Genomic DNA, 10,293 nt, shown 5'->3' on the forward strand with positions numbered 1-10,293 from the left:
AGTTCATAAAGGGCTATTTATGGGTCAGGTGGCTATTTAAGGAAGCTACAAGGGAAAGAATGCAGGACACTGAAGTTTGTAACATCAGGGCCTGATTCGGCGAGGGAACAGAAAGGATTATCAGGAAAACCAAGGTTTGTATATCGCTTTCCTGCTACCAGGGTCTTCACACATGTCATTTCAGTGAATTGTTATCTCATTGTACCTGGAGGTGACTTTTTCTGAAAAAGACATATTTGCAGATTAAGAAACAGATTCCGAGGCTAAGGGACATGACCATGATCACAGGGCCCCACACAGCTTCCTAACTCTGAATTCCAAATTCCACACCAGTCTGCCTCCAGTCATTTCTAGAATCCCTGGCTTTTTTTGAGGGAGGCAGTCTGTTTAGGAATTGGGGTGAAGTGGGGAGGTACCTTCGCTACTCCCAACCTTGGAGAATGTATGTCCCTCCTGCTGCTTGACAGAATACTGTATTGTTGAAATCATCTGAACTGTACTTGTGACTGGACCCTGTTATCTCTGCTATTTATACTAGAGGCCCAGTGCAAGAAAATTCATACACTTGGGGGAGGGGTGGTTCCCTCAGCCTGGCCTGTGCCCTCTTGCAGCCTGGGACACCTTGGACGATGTCCATCTGCTGGCTAAGGCACACTGCCTGAGGGATCGGGCCTAAGCTGGCAGTAAGATATTCCTCTGGCATCCTGGGAGCTCTCGGGAGATGTCCACTTGCCAGCAGGGAGCAGGCCTAAGCTGCAGTCTGACATCCTTAGTGCTGCTGAGGAGGCGGGAGAGGCTACCGCCACCCCCGCTGCGCTCGCAGCCTGGCCAGCCTGGGTGAGGGGCTGATAGCCGTTTTCATGCTGGCCACGCCCTCTGCCAACCCAAGCTCCCAGCCTCCTCTCCTTTTTCTTTTTTTTCCTGGGATTTATTTATCTTCTATAATTGAAACTTTGTAGCCTTGAGCGGAGCCCAGTGCTGGCCAGGGCAGGTGGGAAGCTTGGCTTCCTCCATTGCTGGGGGCAACGCAAGCCTTCTGCTCGCTCCAGCTCCATGGCTGTTGCCATCTTTGTGACAGAGTGATGGAGTGATGGTTAATTTGCATATTACCCTTTCATTAGATAGGATAGGAAGTGGCAAACAACAAACAAAGGTCCCAGTTTCCCTCAGTTGGTGCCATCCTATATAATAACAGCCTAATATGCTAAGTGTCTGGTCGTCTGGTCGGCCGTTCAACCAATCAAATGCTAATGATAGGCTAAGGCCGCTCATCCGCTCACTATGATGTGCACTTACCACCAGGGGGCAGACACTCCGACTGGTAGGTTAGCTTGCTGCTGAGGTCCGGCCGATTAGGACTGAAGGAGATGGGCCAGACACGCCCTGGAGCCCTCCCACAGTCCCTCCCTGGCTGGCCAACCTCCCCTTATCTCTCCCTGGCCCTGATCATGCACTGGTGGGGTCCGTCAGCCTGGCCTGCACCCTCTTGCAATCTAGGACCCCCTTGGGGGATGTCGGAGAGCCGGTTTCAGCCTGACAGTGGAACAGCTAGTTGCTATGACATCCACTGACCACCAGGGGGCAGATGCTCAATGCAGGAGCTGCCCCCTGGTGGTCAGTGTGCTCCCACAGTGGGAGTGTTGCTCAGCCAGAAGCTGGGCTCAGGGTTGGCAAGCTCAGCAGCAGTGGTGGGAACCTTTCCTGCCTTTGCGGCAGTCGGACATTCCCTGAGGATTCCCAAACTGCAAAAGGGCACAAGCTGGGCTGAGGGACCTCCCAGGAGGTTTCTCACATAAAAGTCCTCCAAATCTCTGAACACAGGGATTTAAGAAATCTGATTGTTGCTATCCTTTTCATTATCAATTAATTTGGTGAGTGCCCTTAATGTTCCAGAACAATAGACAACATGAGATGTCACTGCTAGGAAAGACATTCTAGAGTTCCCCCCAGCAGACCAGCCCCCAAGACTTGCATCAAGGTCTTCCCACCTCACATTTGCCTTATGTCTCCTCTTTGGGAAAGACAGCTGGGCCTTTTAGAGACAGTTTACCAGAAGGCAAATTCTGAGGTTAGTGGATGGAGCAAACTTAGACCTTTCTGGAATGTCTATGTAGTAAAGAGAACAGGGTTTAGAGCTAGTCACATCTGAGTTTGAATCCTTATGATCAGTCATACACCAGTCATTGACATTTCTTGTAGTATTGTCCTAAAATGTTAAATGAAATTATAAACAGTTTCTTGTAATTTAACTTTTATCGTACATCTGTCTTACTGTACCAAGTAGATGATAAACTCCTAAATCATGGTGCTCTGTACTTTTTTGTGTTTATCACTATGGTTTGATTATGAGATCTGGAAATACCGTCAAGGTTGTGAAAACACAGGTAGTCTGGCTTCAAAACACTGCAATTCAATAACTATGCAAGGCATAATCTGCCAATTTGTATCTATTAAAGAAATGAAACTTACTGCAAAAGCAGGTTTGTCATCTTAGAAGAGGAATGTGAATGTTAATTTTGAGTTTGGTAATCAGTGTTATATTGTCCAACCTGAAACCATTCATTTATTTAGGTTTGAATATTAAGAACCTGCAACATGAATGCCTTTAAAAATCTCAGATCCTCCATGTGTGGTGGGTTTCAGAGACTTCTCAGAATTATCTTCTATCCCTAACATAAGCATAGCTTTCACAGTTATTATGTGCTACATGAAAGAGTCAAAAATAACTGCTGCCTACCAACCTTGAAAAAATATGCTGGTGTTTGTTTGTTTGTTTTTAAGGGGAAAAATGACCTAGGTCCAGTGCTCCAAATAGAGACAGGGATTGTTGAATGCAAATCTATCCATGTTTGTTTAATGGGATATAGGCTATACAGAGGTGAATCATGTGTATGCAGGTTGCCTGCTTTGTTCACTTAATATTATACTACAAGAATATCTTTATTTTACAACTAGAGGTGTGGTGCATGAAATTCATGCACAGGGGGGAGGGTCCCTCAGCCTGGCCTACACCCTCTCCAATCCAGGAGCCCTCAGGGGATATCCGACTGCCTCTTGCAACCTGGGACCACTGGCTCCTAACCACTCACCTGCCTACTTGCCTGATCACCCCTAACTGCCAGAAGCTGGTCCACCCTTGCTACTTGACACAGTCGTTGCAGGGAAGAAACATCTGCACAGCTTATGTTTCAAGGGACCTGGTGTATATGGCATATGTTTGCTCCTCCTCTTAGCGCTATGTGTTTTAAATAGGACCACCTCCCTGAGAAAGGTTGTTTTCCCAGGTTAGGGGTTAACAGGACTAAGGAAGAGAATAAATCAGTAAATCCCCCTAGTGTTACAGAAATACCATGTACTACTTATGAAGAACTTGGACTAAGACTGTTGGCAATAAATTTGGGACTTGTTGGGCCCATATCCCCAGGGTTCTGCCCACCAGGGAAAGCACCAAAGCCTATACCCCTGGAGACCCTCTGACACAGGGCAGTCCCAGGGAAGGGAAGCAGCGAGGCTGGGAGGACATAACCTTTACTGGGTAGGATAATCTCCTTCAGTCACTTCCTTGTAGTTTATCAGTAGAGCAGTGACCTTGGAATAGCCCTTATAATGGAACACAGAGATTAACCTAGACAAGATTAAAATCAACAGAACTAGATAAAGTCAGGATTTTTGGCAAAGGTCAGATAAGAAACTATGGAAATAAAACAAGGAACTGTAGAAGGTTACCCAAAACATACCATGATGTGATTATAGAGGCATGCTTATAGGATCAAATGGTATAAATACAGATGTAACAGGACAATAAAGAGAGAACCTGGCTATGCTGATCATCTGAATGCTGCTGCCTCCGTGTACTTCCTTCTTCTCGGACTCCGTCCACACCTTTGGGAACTCCTGGACCTGCTGGGGCAGGACTCCAACACCTAACCCCGCTGCCTGCCTGCCTGATTGCCCCTAACTGCTCCCCTGCTGGCCTGATCGCCCCTAACTGCCTCTGCCTCACCCTGTACCAGAGACCCAGGATTCCCTCCTCCAGCCAGTTGCAGGCACCTGGGACCCGGGCTTCCCTCCCTCTGGCCGGCTGCAGGCACCCAGGACCTGGGCCAGCTTCACCCAGGCCGGCTGCAGCCATAGGGAACCATGGGAAGGCAGCTTCGTCCAGGCTGCAGCCGCAGATGCCTGGGACCATGGGGCGGGCAGCTTGTCCCTCTCACAGGCCGCAGGCGGGATGGGCCCCATTCCTCTCTTCCCAGCTCATTTGTGCCCGGCTGGTCCCCATTCTTCTCTCCCCAGTATTAAGTGTCTGAGCAGTTCTGGCACAAGGGCGTGAGGGTGTGATGACTATTTGCATATTAGCTCTTGATTATATAGGATGCTGTATATGGAAACAACAGTGCCAGGCAGAGGGTGGTAGGTATGCAATGCATACATTGGTTATGGAAAATATGTTGAAGGCAGATATTTCAATCAAAACCAAGCCATTGATGTTTGGGCTTTGCGGTGACCTTTAGTCCTTCACATAGGGCTTTGGGTTCAGAAAGCACAGAGAAAACATCTGTGAATCTGTAGCCAGAAACTGTAGGCACAGCTCTTCAATCACAATTAATGTCCATTTTACATACAATTTATGGAAAGCATTATTGTAACCAGCTTCCGTGTCTATAGCTGCTGTCATCCCTGCCTTTTTTTCCCCTTTACAGCAGGGTAAAGTTAGTAGAGGTATGTATCAGCAGCCCAGGGTTGCATGCTATTATGTCTGTGCTGGCCTCCTTTGTGCTGTAATTACTTGATTGTCTCAACCAAAAATGTGATTCCCAATGTGAAAAAAAATCATTTGTAGAAAGAAGTAATCATGATATTGAGGTCTCAGATTCCTATCTTTTCAACGCTAATGATCCCTGAGCAATTTCAAAGAGATCACTTTGCTGGTTATAAAAATAATGGTGCTGAGTATGGATTATGACTCTCCCATGTGTGACTCAAGAGGTTTTTACACATGTGATCCCTGTGAGATCTTCATTAAACAGGGTAACTGCCTAAAATAATTTGGTGTCTTCCAAGTGATTTTTAGGATAAATTGAGTTGACTTGGGATTTTATTTATCTACTAGAAGCCTGGTGCACAAATTCATGCAAGGGTGGGGTCCACCTGGCCCGCCCCAATGGGGGCCAATTGGGCCTGGCCGGCAGGGGGGAGGGGCCATGGGAGGTTGGCCGGCCAGCCCCACCCCCAGTCAGGGTGTTGGGGCAAATTGGGGGCCAGGCCAGCTGGGTGGGGGTGATGGTGATTGGGGCCTGGATCAGGCTGGTTGGCTGCCGCAGGCCCATCATAGCCACCAGTCGTTCTGGTCGTTCTAGTTGTTCCAGTCGTTCCACTGTTCCAGTCACTGGGCTTTTATATATATATAGATTTGCTTGTTTGTTAGAAGGTAGGAAGGAGATGTCATAGGCCACATGGCTCTTGAGAGTGAGAACTGGATCTCAAGATGCAAGGAGTTTGTTCTCTTTGCTGAGTGGCATCATTATGACTTTCAAGAAGTGAAATACCTTGACCTTGGTGGTCCTGCTGCCAAGTTCAGCTAAGCAGTGGTTATTGCTCTCTGACGTACCCTGAAAACACTGTCATAATCAGCTCAGCCTGTTAGTAACCTGGCCTTGCCAGACTAGTTGTAGGTTGGGCTGGGCTGATGTGAAGATGATGGCCCCTGTGTGCTCACACTGCTGAGTTGTACTTCACGAAAGCATAGTTTGGTTTCATTTTCCTGTCCCTCTGCGAAGCATTCTTCTATCAACATGCATTATGCATTCAGAGAATAATATAAAATGGAGTCTGATTTTTTTGGACTTGGCTCAATTTGCTTCCATATAGTCCTTCAGTGCTTAAAACAGAAGCATGAAGAAATTGCTCCTCTTTTAGTGTGGTGTAACCATGTGGTGCCCCAGAAGTTATCTCCAAATATATTGTAAAATGTCAGACAGAGGTGTCTGGACTAGAGTTATTACATGTCTTGCATTTGTTAAGGTGGCATCAACACATGTTGCTGATGACCCTAGGTATTCACTGAACAATGATGACTGGAAAAGACTTACAGAGGCTAAACATGCTGGTGTATAATTTGGCGTCTTTTGAGTCCTTCCTTCTTTTCATCAGATAATCTATAGACCCTTTAAGATAAACTAAGACTCACCTTCTACCATTTTTTTGTTAAAGGTTCATTTGCCATGATGGAGTCTGTTATAGCTCTTTTGTTATAATCAAAAGGATCCCAGAACAAAGTCCCCCTTTTAGGTTCTAGATCTGTGAACAATACTGCCCTCAGTTCTCTCCTGTGCATCAGTAAGAAATCACCAGTGAGATCATATAACCTCAAGGGCATTAGCTCAGTGGGCTTCATGGCATCGAGGAGAACTTATAGTTTTGTTTAGCTGTCTTGTTTTTTAGCTTGTGTGTTACTGAAAATTCAGAGATAAGCCATTTTGGAGTAGGGATCTAGAAAACTTGTCACCAGATCACACATTGATTTTGGGGATTGCTGGGTTCCAGGTTGCCTGATTCTTTGTCTCAGGCCTTGCCCTACAGCTACATGCACAAGCCCCAGTTAATGTGGAGCATCGTGTGTGTCTGTTCTGAAGGTGCATTCGTGCTGCAACTCTACTTTCTGCCAAGTCTATAATGTAGATTCTACGATGTCACACAGTTTGGGTTATACTGTAGGCTTTACTGGGAAGTGAAAGACTACACAGGCCAAGGTCATTGAGAGAAGAGAAGGCACAAGTCGTCTGATTCTCTCACCATCCCAGATAAGTGTGCTGGGCCAGGGCACTAGTAAACCCTCAGCATGGGTCTCCATTCCAGTGGTTGGTCCCCACCACACTATGGGACTCTTTACTACAAGGAAGTCAAGAGAAAATACCCAAGTCAGTGGGGAATACGCAAGGCAGCAGGCAGTCTGGACTTGGACTGCCAACTATGTAGGAGCTGACTGGGACCATCAGCTGTGCAGCATGGGAAGATGGAGTCTGTAGGATGTTATATACCCTCTTTCTAGAGGAGGAAATGACTAGTTTCGTGGGAAGCTGAGCTCAGGTGCAGCCCTTCTTTTGGTTCTAGCTAACTTATAGCCCAGCCCATCCAGTGAGGGCTCCCGGAGTCACATTCAGACAATTCTGCTCATTGCCCCACCATCTAAAAGCAGCTATGCTTTAACAACTACAAGTAGGTCAGAACCACAAGAATGACTGTGGTCCCAGTTAATTTCTGTTTAGTTTTATGACATTTTGTCCATAAATTGAGCATAAAAGGGGCAATGAAGGAAACAAAAATTATGAACCCTAAGAAGAGTTATGATCACCTGGAACACTATGTAAGAGTTTTAGATCTGCCACTGTACAATATAACCCCCGATCTTAAGGGGTCACAGTCCAGAGTACCCCATAGGAATATAATAAATATTCATGACTGATGATGGATGATGCTGAATCCCATGCAGTTGTGGTGGTAGAAAAAAAGATAGAAATATTGCATTAGGTGCAACTATTTCCTCTTCAGGCTATAGCTTGGAAACTGCTTGTATTTACATAATGGGGAAGTCAGAATGTAAGTAATGGCCACATGCAGGGGTATGCTGGAGCCAGCTTGCATTAGCCCATGAAAGCAGAATATTTTCAGGAATTTTGAGAGCTGATTGTTAAAAACAGCCATTATAAAAATTTAAATGATATAAACTTATAGTTAAATCAATTATACCAAAAACAAAGACAATAATACTTAAAATTGATTACTTTCTAATTTTTAGTACATTTTATCTATTTCTTCAGGTTATTTACAGTTAGTGCCTCTGCATGGTGTAAATTCTATATAATGATGTGCTACTGCACAAGTCTTCCTAACTCTGCATTCCGTGATGTCACACGATGACCATTGGTAGCTTGAAATTAGCCACTGGCCCATCTCTACACCATGGATATTAGCAGACCCTGGAAGTTAGGGCTTGATTTACTGCTGAAGCTAAAAAAAAATTCAGCATAATGAATATAATTAATACAAGGATGAGAAATAGTTGAACAGGAAGTCACATGTCAGTTTTAATGATGATACATTTATTGGGAACAGAGTTAGTGAACTGGAAAACAACGTTGTCAGTCATGGCTGAATTGCAATAATAGGTTGGCTATGGATGCAAGAGTGTGGCAAAAAGCAATGAAAGCATTCCAGGAGAATAAGTTGGCTAGACATTTACAACTAGGAGCATTATCATTTGTAAACTTTATGCTACATATACACACTATTAAAATTTGTGATAAGCATAAATATACACATTATTCTTTTCTGAAGAGCCAGTGGACTGCACATGTATTTACTATACATTGCTATCACACCACTGGCTATATGCCAAGACTCTTACTGAAGGTGTCAGCAGGAGAGGCTGTTAATAAAGTTGGCTTTCTCTGGGTCAATGGAGGAAAAGAGATGGGCACTGCTAGCATCACAGAAAGAGCCACTCCTGGTTCTGGAGAGCTGAGATCTCCCGGAGAAGGTTTGCCCTGCCTGCGTTGACTGTGCCATGAGGGACCCGCCCAGCTTTTGGCTTTCATTTTTTATCATGATGAGAATCCAAAGAACCAAAGGTCACGACTAGCTCACTGTATCATCGATATGCTTTGGTCTTCATGGCAGTTCTGCAAGGAGGGCAAGGCGGGGGTTTTATCCCCATTTTACACATCAGAAAACGGAGGCTCAGAAAAGTGGTGTGAAGCTCTGCTCCTCTCCTCCCCTATTTTGGCATCTACTTTCGTTCTTATCTGTATTTTCTCTCCAGACAGATTCCCAGAATTTCAGGAAGACTTTGAAAGCCAAGTATCAGAGGAACTAGGTCCTCTGCTCAGGAGGGAAACGTGCCCGATTTATTTTCGGTTTGACATTCTCTAGCTTGCTGTTTCCTCTTGACTGGCTTTGTTTGCGGCCGGGGCCCCAGCTTTCAGCATGCTGGTCTGCGGCTGTGCTTTAAGATTGACCCAGAGTAAGGACATTTTTGTGTTGACATTTCCTGTCTCAATTTCCTTCCCTGCTTCCTTATGATTAATGGGCAGCCTTCCTCCCACCTGCGTTTCTGCCTTCCAGCAAGAGATGCGCCATCCGCCAGGAACTGTTTTCCTGCAGTTTTGTAACTGAAAATAACAATAATAAAAGTCTTCAATTAATCTCCTGCCTCCCCAACCTGCTTTGCAACAGCTCTCTTGTCTGTGCTCACGTGTTAGGTCAGGCAAGCATCTGGCCAATGGAAAAATCTTAAGCTGCCAAGGAAGGCTCGGCGGGATTGCGAGCAGGTGATCACCCCCAGGGTCAGAGCAGGCAACAGACAGAACCTTAGGCCTGTTTTAGTTTTTTAAAAACTTCTAATTACTGAAGCTGTATTGTGTGCCAAGCACTGTGATAAGCATGCTATATACATCATGTCATTTAGCCCCCGTGTTATCCCAATGAGGGAGATCACGTCATCTTCATTTGAAAGATTATAAACTGAAACTCAGAGAGGTTACGTACCCCGTCCAAAGTCCACAGCTATCAGACACAGGATTTAAACTCAGGGTTACCTTGGCTGATTTTTGTGAGCATCTGATTTGGTTTTCAATTTTATTATGATTGTTGACATTGTAATTTAACAATTTAATGCTCATTCAACAAACTGTTGCTCACCAGTGTTAGTAGGCACTAGGAAAGATGTCGGTCCTAGGACTAAAGAAATGTAAGTGTGATGTAATTCCTGCCTTCAAGGTGTTTTCAGTTAAATGGTACGAGCCTGCTCTCTCTCTCATTTCTTATCTTGAAGAAACAGGAGGAGTTGTTTGGTGAAATGAAGTCATATTTATCTCACTCAATTTCAACATGCCAAACTTCCTCTTCTATTTTTGACCCATCAGCAGATATTGTGTATGAGTGTGTGTATATATTTATATATATACTAGAGGCCCAGTGCACAAAAATTTGTGCACTCGGGGTGGAGGGGGGTCCTTCAGCCTGGCCTGTGCCCTCTCGCAGTCTGGGACCCCTCGGGAGATAACGACTTGCTGGCTTAGACCTGCTCCCAGGTGGCAGAGGGGAGGTCCAATCCCTAGGTGCTGCCCCTGGTCAGGCTCAGAGCAGGGCCGATTGGGGAGTTGGGGCGCCGCCCCTGTCATGCACAGAGCAGGGTGGAATGGGAGGTTGTGATGCCACCCTCAGTCACGCTCAGGGTAGGGCTGATTGGGGGGTTAGGGCACCGCCCCCGTCACACTCACGGCAGGGTTGATGGGG

Source organism: Myotis davidii, unplaced genomic scaffold (assembly GCF_000327345.1).
Source record: "Myotis davidii unplaced genomic scaffold, ASM32734v1 scaffold133, whole genome shotgun sequence".
NCBI lineage: Eukaryota > Metazoa > Chordata > Mammalia > Chiroptera > Vespertilionidae > Myotis > Myotis davidii.